The sequence below is a fragment of the Ambystoma mexicanum genome, chromosome 5q (genome assembly GCF_040938575.1).
Source record: "Ambystoma mexicanum isolate Mex_15411 chromosome 5q, UKY_AmexF1_1, whole genome shotgun sequence".
NCBI lineage: Eukaryota > Metazoa > Chordata > Amphibia > Caudata > Ambystomatidae > Ambystoma > Ambystoma mexicanum.
The window spans coordinates 1273212682-1273226389 of record NC_090933.1 but is presented as its reverse complement, the minus strand read 5'-3'; positions in this window follow the sequence as shown (position 1 = coordinate 1273226389).

Genomic DNA, 13708 nt, shown 5'->3' with positions numbered 1-13708 from the left:
CACAGTGCACCATGCTAACACACCAACACACTGATAAACAATCAACATATAACCCTCTCAATCCCTGATCACGTAAAAAGGGTCTATTAACAGCTCACGGAACCCACAAACCTGCACTCAATCTACTAATCATTCACTCAAACCCCTTCGAATACACCAACAGACAATCAACTGTTCACACAATAAATATCACACAAAAACACGCACTCATCCCTGGACAGGCATACATGCAAGATCAACACATTACAACCTCAGCTCAAACACACCTGCATAGTCCCATGAACACACACATACAAATATTTATTATTTATTTTATTTTTTACATTTGTATAGCGCACAGGCAGCCCAGGGGCATTGTAGCGCTGTTACTTGCAGCAGGCTTAGTTACATTTTGCATAAGTTCCAGCATTGGGTACATAGATGTAACACATGTTATGCATAGAAGCGTACACAGTTCAAATATTCATGTAGGGGATTAACGTAAAGAACGGGGTAGAAGATCAGGCAAATATGTATGTGTATCCTCCTCTCGGGAGGATAGCTGAGGGGCACCGTGCTCGCCTTGGAAGCAAGACAACATGGAGAAACATGGGTTTGATCCACAGGTCCGCGCTTAGAAACCTCTGAGTATTGAGCGTGTTATAAATAACCTATCATATCATATCACATACAGGCTGCCCTCTCTTTACGTTAGGTACACTAGTTAGAAACCTTATGTCCAGCTAAAATGCAACGTAAGAGAATATTGTTGTAATATATTTTTTGTTGCAATATATTTGGAGTATTTCCAAGAAAAAGAGAAGGGATTGTGTTGTAAATATATGTATGTATATATATATATATATATATATATATATATATATTTAAGTAACTGGATTTTTTGAGGGTTATATAAAAGGAAGAAAGATAAGGATACCTCAAATTAATTTTCTCAACAGACAGAAAGGGCACAAGCTATAGCTCCATATTGGGGTATTGAAGGATTCCTAAAGGCAGAGCCAATTAGAAGACTGATTGGTTTGAGAACCTTTTTTCTTGGACATCATCCTGGATGGCAGCTATCCTGAAGATGCTGGTTTCTCTGATCGTGTTTGTGTTAGTGATCTTCTGCACCTGCCAGCTGGGGCTTTGATGCTGTGGAAAAGCAGTGCCTAGTAGCACAATGGTGATGGTCTCAATTGGGGTACAGGAGGAAACTCGTGGTACAAAAAACAAAGCAGTTCAAACTAATGACCCAGACAAGCCACGCATGGTTGCAATAGAGCAACGCCTTCATCCCCCAGGCACCACCACAGTTCCCCCACAAGACCCTGAAAATTTCATAGAACACTGCATAGATTTAGCAGTGGATGGAGGGTGTATATATGACATGTACCCCTGGGCAATACACACAAGCAGGGGAAAGTGTACGGTTTGTATGCAGACCATGGGTACCAAAGGAAGAGTCACCGCCATGCTTGGAAGCTGAAAGATTGTTAAGGCAGAGAATGATAAAGGAGGATGAGACGCTTATCAGGGAGTTTGTTAATGTAGCATTAACAAAAGTAGTATTAACGAAAGGGGGGAATGTTGGGAAAGGGAGATGATCATCCCACACTCCCAAGTGCTTTCGGGTGCCGCAGTGGCTTGAGAGTGTGCAGTAGGGGCTCGGGGAGATCTCAGGAGGAAGGGGGGCATGTATAGGGGCTGTAGCACTGAGAGGGTAGGGAATGTTTTGGCTTGAAAGTGCACTACAAATCAAACACCTTTTTAGATAGTAGTAGCCATATTGAAATCGAGGCCTAGGCTTGCTGCCACCAGGCCCATGGCAAAATAAGTCCATGCATGCGGGAATTGGTTGTAGCATGGGCACTGGTGAGAAAGACCAAAGCTGCAGAGATTCATGTCAAACTCCCAGAAGGGGTAGTAAAAAGAGAGGAGGATACATTCACTGGAGAATAGTGAAGGAAGACACACATAAGGAGACACATTGAAAGTACACATATGTACAGGGTTGTAATATGTTAGTATAAACGTTTGTGTCATGCCTAGACTAATAAATACAAAACAGGGAGCTTATTAGAGGTTCCTAACCAACAAATTGATGTTAATTAGAGGGTAAAATCAAAAAGAAAATAAAGAAAGAAAAGAATCTCAAAATATAAATATTAAAGCAATGATATATACAAAGTGATAGAAAGTGTAAATGAAGGAACAAAAATAACATCATTGTGTAAGATTTATGTAAAAGGTGTATATAAAATATTCTGATTTTTGGATAAATAAGCAGCAATTGATGATTCCTGCTCAAATTGATCAGTGTGGTATATTTGATAATATATAGATAAGAATAAAAGGCCAGACAAGTATTGACAGTCGAGATGGACTCGTCATCGTGAGAGAACTTCCACCAGTGCAAAAAAGAACATATGAGAGTAAGTAACAAAAACATTATTTTATGTATATATGTGTTTATGAGAAAATGTTGATTACATGTTATAGGTGAAAAAGGTGTCATTTTTGGAAGCACAGGAGGAATATCTATATGGCCTTATTGGAGTATTTTGGTACAATTGGAAGACCTATTATGAGAAAAGGCCACCAGGTACGATGTGTGCACGGTCCCTAAGACCCCACGCAGCACACAGCTGCATGCTCAGACGTATAAACTATGGATGGCCCAAAACAAACATGACGTCTATTACTATTGACACATCCTCGTTTACCTTTGTCTTTCAATTATCCAAATCGGGATCACCCACATTATGGAATCTTCGTACCGCTATTGTCTTCTGCACGTCTGAAAAAACAGCAATATGCATTCCGCATTCATGACATATCAAAGGTATGCACCATTATGTTAGTCCAGATGAAATATTACAAATACAAGACTGTGCATTCTGCTACGGTGGCAAAGTAGAAAAAATTATAATGACTAATCTTTTGGTCATTTCTACTTTTGAAACTTTCTAGCTAACACAACTAATAATACGAGCCCACCAAATCAGACCTTCTTAATATAAGGTATTTAGTCTCATTTTACCCATATGTTACTTACCAGTGCATTTAAATTTGGTCTACATCTCTGTCTAACAACACTATAGCAACGAGTTTCTAATGGCACAATTTGCTGCCTTTTCTTTCTCTTTTTTGTTTTCTTCTGCTCTTTTCTTGCCATTGTGAATCAATATCTTGCTACTATGGCTCCGTTGCAATTGGGAAACACCAAATAGATGGTATTTATATAATTTCTTTTCAACAAATGTTTGTGGTTCTCCATCCCCTCTATTGTGTTGTGCATTATTTTCTGTCTTTCTTCATGTGCATGACATATTTGAAACTCACACATTTATTTGGATTTCTGGGAAACCAATCAATGTTTACCTGTGTTAACTCATGGGTGTAAAATGTGTTATGGTGTTTGGTTTCCACCCTCATGATACCCCCTTGTTTTGTTTCCCCGTTATCATGTTACTTGTTTTAATTATATCCAATTCATTTCTACACAGTGCAATTAATTTTGATCTATGATGAATGACATGTCTTACTTAATCCATATTAGCCTCAGATGAAGAGCAAGCACTGCTCGAAACACGTGTCAGGCCGTTTCCTGTTTTCATTAAATATACCCTGTAACTAAAGCAGTCTCCACAATTTTTTTCTTGGTGGCGCAGTGAGACTGCAACATATGTTCATCTGTGAAGGGGGATCCTTCTCTTCCTGCTGCTTCAGCAGCACTCACTGGGAGTCATGCTCCTGACAGGCTGGGCCCAGTGGTAACCCAAGTCTTAACTCCTGAGGGAGAAGAGCTAGAAGACCCTGCTGAGGCAGAGGTGCTCAACCCAGAGGATCACCCATGCCTTCAGGGTCTGCTGGCTGAAGGGGGGGGGCCTCTAGGGGAGACTTCTGTAAGGGTCAGAGGGAGTGCCACTTTCTCGAGGGTCTGAGGAAACAGGTCCTGGCTCAGGCACAAGGTGAAGTGCCTAGGTCGTTCAAGATCTATTGGGAGGGTGAGCTCCTTTGTAGTGAGCCCACTAAGCCTGAACCTGGTGCCCTCAAGAGGTTGGTGGTACCCCAGGTTTACAGGCCTTTCCTACTGCAGTTGGCGCATGAGGTGCCCTTAGCTGGTCATCTTGGGTCCAAGAATACGAAGCCGAGGCTCTCTGCACATTTCTACTGGCCCTGGATAGGAGTGGAAGTGGAGTCTCACTGCAGGACCTGCCCCACTTGTCAATTGTCTGGGTTGGCACACCATTTGAGAGGGAGGGCATCAACATTGTTGGTCCCCTTGACCCTCCCACTTCAGGTGGACATTGGTTCATCCTGGCCTTGGTAGATCATGCCACCAGGTACCCTGAGGCTATACCCCTCTTACTGCCAAGGTGGTTGCCAGAGCTCTCCTGGGCATTTACACCAGAGTTGGATTCCCTAAAGAGGTGGTCTCTGACAGAGGATCTAACTTCATGTCGAGTTACATGAAAGTGATGTGGAAAGAGTGCGGAGTAACCTACACATTCTCCACCTCTTACCATCCCCAGACCAATGGTCTGGTTGAGAGATTTAATAAAACTCTAGAGGGCATGCTGGGTGCTTTGGAAGAGCCCCTAAGGAGGAAATGGTATCTCCTCCTGCCATGCCTGCTTTTCGCTTACAGAGAAGTACCTCAAGAGGGTGTTGGTTTCAGCCCCTTTGAGTTGCTCTTTGGACATCCCGTGAGGGGGCCCTTGCCTTAATCAGAGAAGGTTTGGATGCCACCCCTCCAGGTCTTGCCAAGCAAGTGGGGGACTATGTGTTAGGCCTCAGACGTAGGATGACACAGATGATGGGCCTGGTGACGGCGAACGTTAAGGCAAGCTAGGAATTGAACAAATACTGGCATGACCTTTAAGCATTACAAGTAGATTGGACTCCAGGCTAGGAAATCTTTCTGATGGAGCCTACCAAGCCTGGAGCTTTGGAAGGTAAATGGACTGGATCCTTTAGGATAATCTCCAAGATGGGCCAAGTCAATTATCTGGTTGACATGGGAGTCCCTGGGGTAGCCCCTCAGGTATTCCACGTCAACAGGCTCAAGCCTTTCCATAGGCGAGCAGAAGTCTCATGTCCCTTGCTAGCTTCAGAGCAAGAAGAGGATGAGAGTGAGCCCCTTTCTGATTTGTTGCATAGCAGCCCTCCGATTGCTCAGTGGATGGAGTGCATCTCTCTCCAGATAGATCTGACACCAGAGCAGCAGAGGGCCTGCAGAGCTTTGCTCCGGCAGTATGCCCTTCTGTTCTCACTGACACCAGGCCTCACCCCATGGTGCAGGCACAAAATTGACACTGGTGACAATGTACCTGTCAAAAGCAGGTGCTATCAAATGTCAGACATGGTTAAGAACCACATCCAGACTGAGGTTGCCTAGATGTTGGATCTGGTTGTTATGGAACCCTCAATCAGTCCTTGGTCCAGTCCAGTGGTCCTTGTCCCCAAGGCAAGTTCCCAGGCAGGTACCAAGGATTGGCGGTTCTGTGTGGACTACAGAGGGGTCAATGTCATCGCCAAAACTGACGTGCACCCATTGCCCAGGGCTGATGAGCTCGTGGACACCATAGGTGCTTCCAAATTTGTGAGCACCTTTGACCTTACCTCAGACTATTGTCAAATAGCTCTGACGGACCATGCCAAGGAAAAGACTGCGTTCTCAACACCTGAGGGGCTTTACCAGTTTAGAGTCATGCCTTTTGTGTTGAAAAACACATCTGCCACCTTCCAAAGATTAGTCAATCATGCGCTCAGTGGGCCGGAGGCCTTTTGTGTGGCCTACTTAGACGACATTGCTCTCTACAGTTCCACCTGGGAAGAGCATTTGACTCTTTTGGATAAGGTATTGCAGGTCTTGAAAAGGGCTAACCTCACTATCAAGGCCACCAAGGGCCAGATAGCTCAGGGGAAAGTCACTTATCTTGGTCATGAGGTAGGAGGTTGTCAAATCCAACCTCTCCCCAGTAAGGTACAGGATGTACATGACTGGGAGACTCCCTCTACTCAAACCCAGGTGAGAGCCTGTTTGGGCCTCACTGGGTATTATCACAACTTCATGGCAGACTATGCTATCATAGCTGCCCCTCTAACAGCTCTCACTTTGCCCAAACAACCGATGAAGGTTAATTGGACAGAAGACTCTCAGAGCAGAGGGCTTGAAGGAAAGTCTGTGTAGGGCCCCTGTGTTGTGTGCGCCTGATTGCAGCAAACCCTTTATCGTTCAGACTGATGCCTGGAACACCGGAATTGGAGCTGTCTTGTCCCAGTTAGATGACAAAGGGAGGGAACATCCTATCATATTCATCAGTAGACAACTCAAGGGTAGAGAAACTAGGTGGGCTACTGTTGAAAAGGAATGTTTTAGCATAGTTTGGATCCTTAGGCGTTCTAGGCCCTATCTTACAGGGTCTAGCTTCAGGGTCCAAACAGACCATAAGCCCTTAAAATAGCTTATGCAGGTGAAGGGTGAAAACCCTGAAACTGCTCAGGTGGTCCATTAGCCTGCAAGGGCTAGACTTCACCAGTGAGCATAGGCCAGGGAAAAGTCATGATAATACGGATGGCCTTTCCAGAAGGTATGTTGACCATCTGGGTGAGGGTGTCAATCTCGATGGAGATTAGACCACCCTAACCTCAGTCTGGGCGGGGGGTGACTGTGATGCTGGAAATGCCCCAGAGGGACAGGGATTCCATGTCCTTGTCCTGTAGTCCTTTTATCATGTGTGCTCTGTGTTATTCTCTGCACAGGAGTCCATATCGGACTCCTGGCAGTGCAGCTCTTCCTCTTTTTGGTTTGGTGAACAGACCCCTGGGATACCCTTATGGCACCCATGGGTGGGGGTACAACCCTGTACCACCAGTGTATGTTTTTGGGCACCTGTGTGTGGCCCACCGAGCAGGGTATGGGCTTGTGGCAGCTCCATGCAGAATTTAACAGTTGCTCTGAGTATCCTCCATTTTGGGATACCCAGGTCCTACCATTCGAATCAGTTGATTCCTGATAGGAGACAAGATGGCCACTGTGGCCTCTTGCTTTCTTTTGACTGTTACCTTGTTTTCCTAAAGTCCTGGGAAGCCCTAACTCTGTCCCTTCCCCTGACTGGATGTTGGGTGGAAGTTCCATATATGGTATTGTGGGGGAAGTCCAGGCCAGACTGGCTGGAGCCTTCCCAGTGACTGTATGTTGTGGGTACACCCTTGGGGTGGGGCCTGGGTGAATGAAGTGTGTGACCAATATATGTGTCATGTTATGGGTGTCTGGTTTCAAGTGTGTGACACAATGAATGAGACAGCCCTGCCCGAAACTGGTATGAATGCAGTGTGGTGTGCTGAATGGCTGGATGCTTGTCTCAATCCACATTCCTTGTTGTGAGTGTCTGGATGGAGACAAATGGCCTGAATGCACTGTGAGCCTGATAGGCTGCCTGCCTGAATGCCCTTCTGTATGATTGGCTGCCTGAGTGTGACCCAGCAGAGTGAATGTGAGACTGAACAGTATATCTGGGGACCTCTCATCGATGTAAATCGTTCAGAAGCTGAAGTTGAAACTTGATGCTTATTAAAAGCTGTGACGGAAGAAGAAGAATTGTTGCTGCTTTCCTTCAACGCAACCTGAAAGCTGTCGTGCCTTCGAGGCCTGATCCAAGAGAGGAACTGGCTAGTAGACCTGTTCCCGAGCTACGAGGGAACATTGTGCACCAGCTAACTTTCACCAAGGCTCCCTGGAAGTGAGTCATCGAAAGGCTGCCGACCGGAGACAGGGACCGCCGAGGAATCTGAAGCAGAGCACCCGGACATTGAAGTCCATCACCGTCGTCGACCACCATCGTCAACCAGAGCCGTAATGCTCCATTACCTAAGACATTTGAATCAAAGACTCCCTTGCTCATCCTTGTCGACCGCTTTGTCCCGCCGGAGAAAGTCAAGGTCGCCGCCGAACTGAGGAGAATCCGCCAGTGGGTTTACTGCCACCCAAAGTCCTCAAAGACGCTGACGAAGATCCAAAAGCCAGCCATGGTCGAGTCCTGATCGCCGACGCCAAACGCTGACGACCCGACACCCTTGCTGGGCCTACTTTCTTCATTGACTCTTTGCAGCAACAAACTATCGCTGTTGAGGTGCAAAGCATGCCTCATCTTTGCAGGATGTCCACGACTGATCGTTGACGAGCACTGCAATGACCGAAGTTGCAACCTCAACAACATTGTTCACCCCTTTGTTCAAGGAATCTCAATGATCAAAGGGAGTTCACTCAGGAAGGATCCGTCGACAACCCATTGTCAAACTCTGCTAAACCAGGTACATTGGGGTAGTAGAACCTTTTAAGAAGGAACCAAGACTATATTAAACAATATATGGACTGGCCTTCTCCATATACTTTATTTACAGGTTGCCCAGGTGGGGGGATCCTCACACAGAACTGTGTCTGGGTAACGGGACAGAGTATTCTGCCTATTGTTTAACCAACTTGTTTTCCTCCCAAGTCTATGGTTGATACCATTTGCTATTGATTTGTATGCCATTGGAAACTGTCAGCAGTTGGTGCATTTTAATGGAGTCAAAGAGTAATTGTGGAACCACATAGAAATTGTACATGTGTCATTATAGTATTGCCTGAGTACAAAGTGTGTTATTGTGTGTGTATATAACTTGAAACTTATTTATATAAAGAACTGTGTTATCACTAACATAGTGTGTGGACTTTCCTTTGTGGGGGCTTGGGGACTACACTGTACTTAGGAACCAGCCTGCATCACCTCTTGAGAGCTTAAACCTTGATTGCTCGCCCATAGCTACTGAATAGAGAGCCTTGGCTTGGGTGCTCTGTGCTTCTACTCTGCCATAAAGAGGGCAGGAGTACAGATATCCCACCTTCAGTCTTTACAGAGTGATCCAAAGCAACCAAACCTACAAGCAGGCAGAAAATCCCTCATTGTTACAAAAAGGGGGTTTAAGAGGACCCAGCCAGCTGTCCATTTGCTATTTTATTTAAAAGAAAAAAGAAACAATTATCTGTATGAACTCCCCCATCCTTGTGTCCCCCAGAACATCAAATGTCCCTTTGACTGACTATTTTATTCAAATCTGAAGATTGAGGGTTGGAGTCCTCCGTGGTCGCAAAACAGTGCGTCCTAAAGCGTGGCCTATGAACTAAGGGTCCTTGAAATTGCTGCACAGCAGACAAATGAAAAATATAAATAATCAATAAATGGAATGCTAAAGAAAACAAAGAATAGGGTGGAAGATGTGCAGATAAAAGACAACTAAGATTACGGCCAGGGAATAAAATCTGAGAAGTTGACAAATGGGGAATAAGGCAGGGACAAAGGAAGTGTTGTGGGGTGGGAGAAAAGAGAAAATTAAAGCGCATGAAAATGTGTGTACATGATAGCATGAAAAATTAGCTGCTGGGTCCCACTCAAGTAATACAAATGTCGTTTAACGATATCTCACGGTTCTCGTAGTGGCAGAAATCACTCACTGTGCATGTAAATTAATATTTAATTTGGTAAAAGGAGGGAACAAGATGGGAGTAAACAATGTTACTGACTTGGGATACATACATACACACAAATAATAAAAGAGGGCTATTGGTTCTTTAGAAGTGTCTCTCATGATACCTCCCATGTTGAGATAGAGCATTGCATAGAGGGGGGTGACTGAGATAGGGATGTATATGTATACTGCATGTGGGGGATGGTAAACATTCGGCATACGGTTAAGTAGTGTTCGACTATATTGACCAGAGTGGGGAATGTAGAGGAGGTCTATACTCCCCTTTTATGGTAGAGAGATAAATATGGCAAGTATGGCTAATATTTCACTCTTTTGTTCAACATTGTAGAAATCAGGATTGTCTGTTTATGTAAGTTAAGCAGCCCTTATTCAAGGTAAAACTACATTAGAAATAGGGAACACTTCACAAATTTATTTAGGGTAGCATAGGATAAAAAAAGTATGATATGGCATTTATAACACGCCTATACACAAATGTTATAAGGCGCGATGAGGCAAGGGAGGGGGAACAGAGGGAAGACAGAGACAACTATCTTACTAGGCCTGGTGTCGTTGAGATTGCACAAGTGCAGGGGAAGGGGGAAGGGGAAAAGTGCAGACATCAGGTGTCAAATGCTGGTAGGGGACTGTAGGGATACATAAAAAAGTCCTCAAGTGCGGGGGTTGCCAGGGGGGCAGTGCAGGTGTGCAACTGGCGGGGAAGGGGACCCGGGCCTGAGATCAGAGGATGGCCAGGTGACCAGTGCAGTTTCAGTTTCAGCCAGAAGTTCAGCAGGGGAGAGGAGGAGAGAAAGCAGAAGCAAAGAGGAAGGGTTTGAGGTCCTTCCGGAGATGGTTCTCCTCAAGTTTCAGGGAGGCAAGGAGGCTGTTCCAGAGGGAGGCCCCAGATGAAGGAAAAGATCTACCACCAACTTGTTGCTTGGAGAAGCGACTGACTCACAGGTAGTTGGAGGCGGATGAGCAAAGAGCTCGAGAAGGAAGATATTTAGGAAGAGAGAGTTGACGGTATTGAGGTCCCAGGCCCCAGAAGGCCTTATGGACAATGCAGAGGGTTTTGAACTTAATCCTCGCAGCCACTGGGAGCCAGTGCAGAGATTTCAGTCCTGGAGAGATACGATTGCTGGGCTCAAGGCCAAGGACAAGTCTCGTGTCCTGTTCTGGGTGAGTTGCAGAGGGTACAGAGCAGAAGCAGGCAGATTTAGAAAGAGGCTGTTGCAGTAGCCTGGCGTAGAGAGAACGAGAGCTCTGGATACAGTGAGCTTCTGAGGAAAGGAGAGAAAAGGAAGAATACCTCTGAGGAGGTGCAGCTGGTAGTGGGACTTCTTAGAGAAGTCAGAGATGTGAGGAGAGAAGAAGAGTGCAGAGTCGAAGATAACCCTGAGGTTTTTAACCTTGCAGATGGGAGCAGGAAGAGGGCCAAGAGAGGCCGGCCAGAGAGTGACAGGAAAGGAGGGAGTAGGTGTGCCAATGAGGAGAATCTCAGTCTTACTGTCATTAAGGCAGAGATCATTGGCAGCACACCACTCTTGGATAGCAGACAGACAGTCAGAGATGAGAGAAGGAGAAGAGGTGGTTGAAGGTAGCCTGAAAATGTGCTGAGTGTCATCTACATAGCACTGAAACAACTGGAGCTGCCTGAAGGACTGCTCTGGAACAGGTCAGGGAGAAGTTCTGACTACTCCTCCTCAACATCTGAAGCCAGCAGCAGTGCAGCGATTTCAACTCTTGGGATGAAAGCCTTCAGCCTATTTACATGGAACACTTTTGGAGCCTGACCAGCCCTTCCAAAGTCCACTAAATAGTTGACCTCACCCAGTGACTCCACCACTGTGTAAGGGCCTGACCATTTGTCCTGTAAGGCTTGAGGCCTTATAGGATTCATGATCAGGACTTGCTGACCAGGTGTAAAATTGATGAGGGAAGCTTTCTGGTCATACCGATGTTTCACCAGTGCTTGCCCTGCTTTCACTTTCTCACTACCCAGACCCATCAGGAGTACCATCCTTTTTCTGAGCCTTAGCACATAGTCTACTACATTGGTAGTAATGGGGTGAGTGGGCATCTCCCATCCCTCCTTGACTATGGCCAAGGGTCCCCTCACAGGGTGACCAAACAGAAGCACAAAGGGGCTGAAGCCAACACCCTCCTGTGGTACCTCTCTGTAGGCAAACAGTAAGCATGGTAACAGAAGATCCCATGTTCTTCTTTGGGGTTCTTCCAGAGCCCCAATCATGTTTTTTAAGGTTCTGTTAAACTTTTCAACTAGGCCATTGGTTTGTGGGTGATATAAGGATGAAAACTTATAGGTGACACCACATTCCTTCCACATGGGGTGAGTGGGCATCTCCCATCCCTCCTTGACTATGGCCAAGGGTCCCCTCACAGGGTGACCAAACAGAAGCACAAAGGGGCTGAAGCCAACACCCTCCTGTGGTACCTCTCTGTAGGCAAACAGTAAGCATGGTAACAGAAGATCCCATGTTCTTCTTTGGGGTTCTTCCAGAGCCCCAATCATGTTTTTTAAGGTTCTGTTAAACTTTTCAACTAGGCCATTGGTTTGTGGGTGATATAAGGATGAAAACTTATAGGTGACACCACATTCCTTCCACATGGTCTGCATATACTTTGACATAAAGTTGCTGGCCCTATCAGACACAACTTCTTTAGAGAAGCCAACCCTAGTAAATATGCCAAGTAAAGCTTTTGCAACTGACTTGGCAGTCACAGTCTTCAATGGGATGGCCTCAGGATATCTGGTGGCATGGTCGACCAGCACCAGGATAAACCTATTGCCTGATGATGTTTTGGGGTAAAGGGGACCAACAATGTCAATCCATATCCTCTCAAATGGTACCCCCACAACTGGGAGTGGTACCAGTGGAGCGTGAATTGTTGAACCACTCTTACCAGATAACTGGCAGGTGGCACCACTCCTGCATTGACCTTCTACTTGCACCCCCATCTTAGGCCAGTAGAAATGCATGGATACACTTTGCTTGGTTCTCTTGATACCAAGGTGACCAGCAAGGGGCACTTCATGCGCCAGCTGCAGGAGGAAGGGTCTTACAGCAAGGGGAACCACCAACCTCCTATAGTCTCCTTCTGTAGACTCTAGGCTCACTGTAGAGGAGCCCCCCTTTCCAATAAATCCTATGCTTCCCAGCCCAGGAGGTTCACTCTCAAGCTGGGAGCAGGCCTGTCTCTTTAGGCCTTCCAGAGATGGGCACTCACGTTGGCCCTTACTGAATTCATACCTGTCAAGACCACCTTCTACTAACACGTCTTTTAGTTCAGGGTGGTCATTTGGATCAAATACTTCAGGTACCACCTCTACCTCGCCAGGTCTTGGTGTTTGACCAACTACCTCCACCTCAGTGGTAGGTGAGTTGGGGGAATTTTCTCTTTCCTTCTTTTGTCTTTTTTGACTCCTTTAGCCTTGGGTTTCCCCTTTGGCTTGGGCACTGCAGTGGTCTTGGCCTGTGCTGACCTTTTTTGAGACCTTGTACAGGGTCTTTCTGCTGTATCTCCCACAAGCCCCAAGGCTCTAAGATCATTTCCCAGCAAGACCTTTCCTGGGACATCTCTCTGAATGCTTACTGGAATCCTGACTACTGTACCATTTAAAGTAAGATTTACAGATATAACTGGGAACTGGAGGAGTGGGCCATGAGCCAATTTAGTGGGCATCAGAGGAGCTCTGGCAACCTCCTCTGGGTCTACCAAGGTAGAATCCACTACAGTTCAACTGCACCCACTATCCCTAAGAGCAAGAGTATCTACTCCATTGATCAGCACACTGTCTTTAAAGTAGTGCATGGTATTGTCCAGAATCCTAGCATAAGCCTCTGAGACTTTAGGCTCCAAGGAGCCCAGGGAAACTAAAACTACCACATAATCTATCCCACTGGGGAAAGAATCTGAGGAGAAGGATGCCCCTGTAATTTCTTCTTCCTCATAGGAGGAGAAGGCCATATTAGCAGAGTGGACCCCCAAGGTTTTGACCTTACATCTGGGGCCCCCCTTCACATGGTCACTCGCTCCATAGGCCACACAAGAACCACCGGGTCTGTAGACATAGGGAGGCTTTCTGTAACCAGAGTTCTGTTTTGGAGGATAACCTCCATTACCCTGTGTGTTCTCTTGTGACTTACCGTTCCTTTTCTTTTTGTGGCCCTTCTGGGGGAAGTTT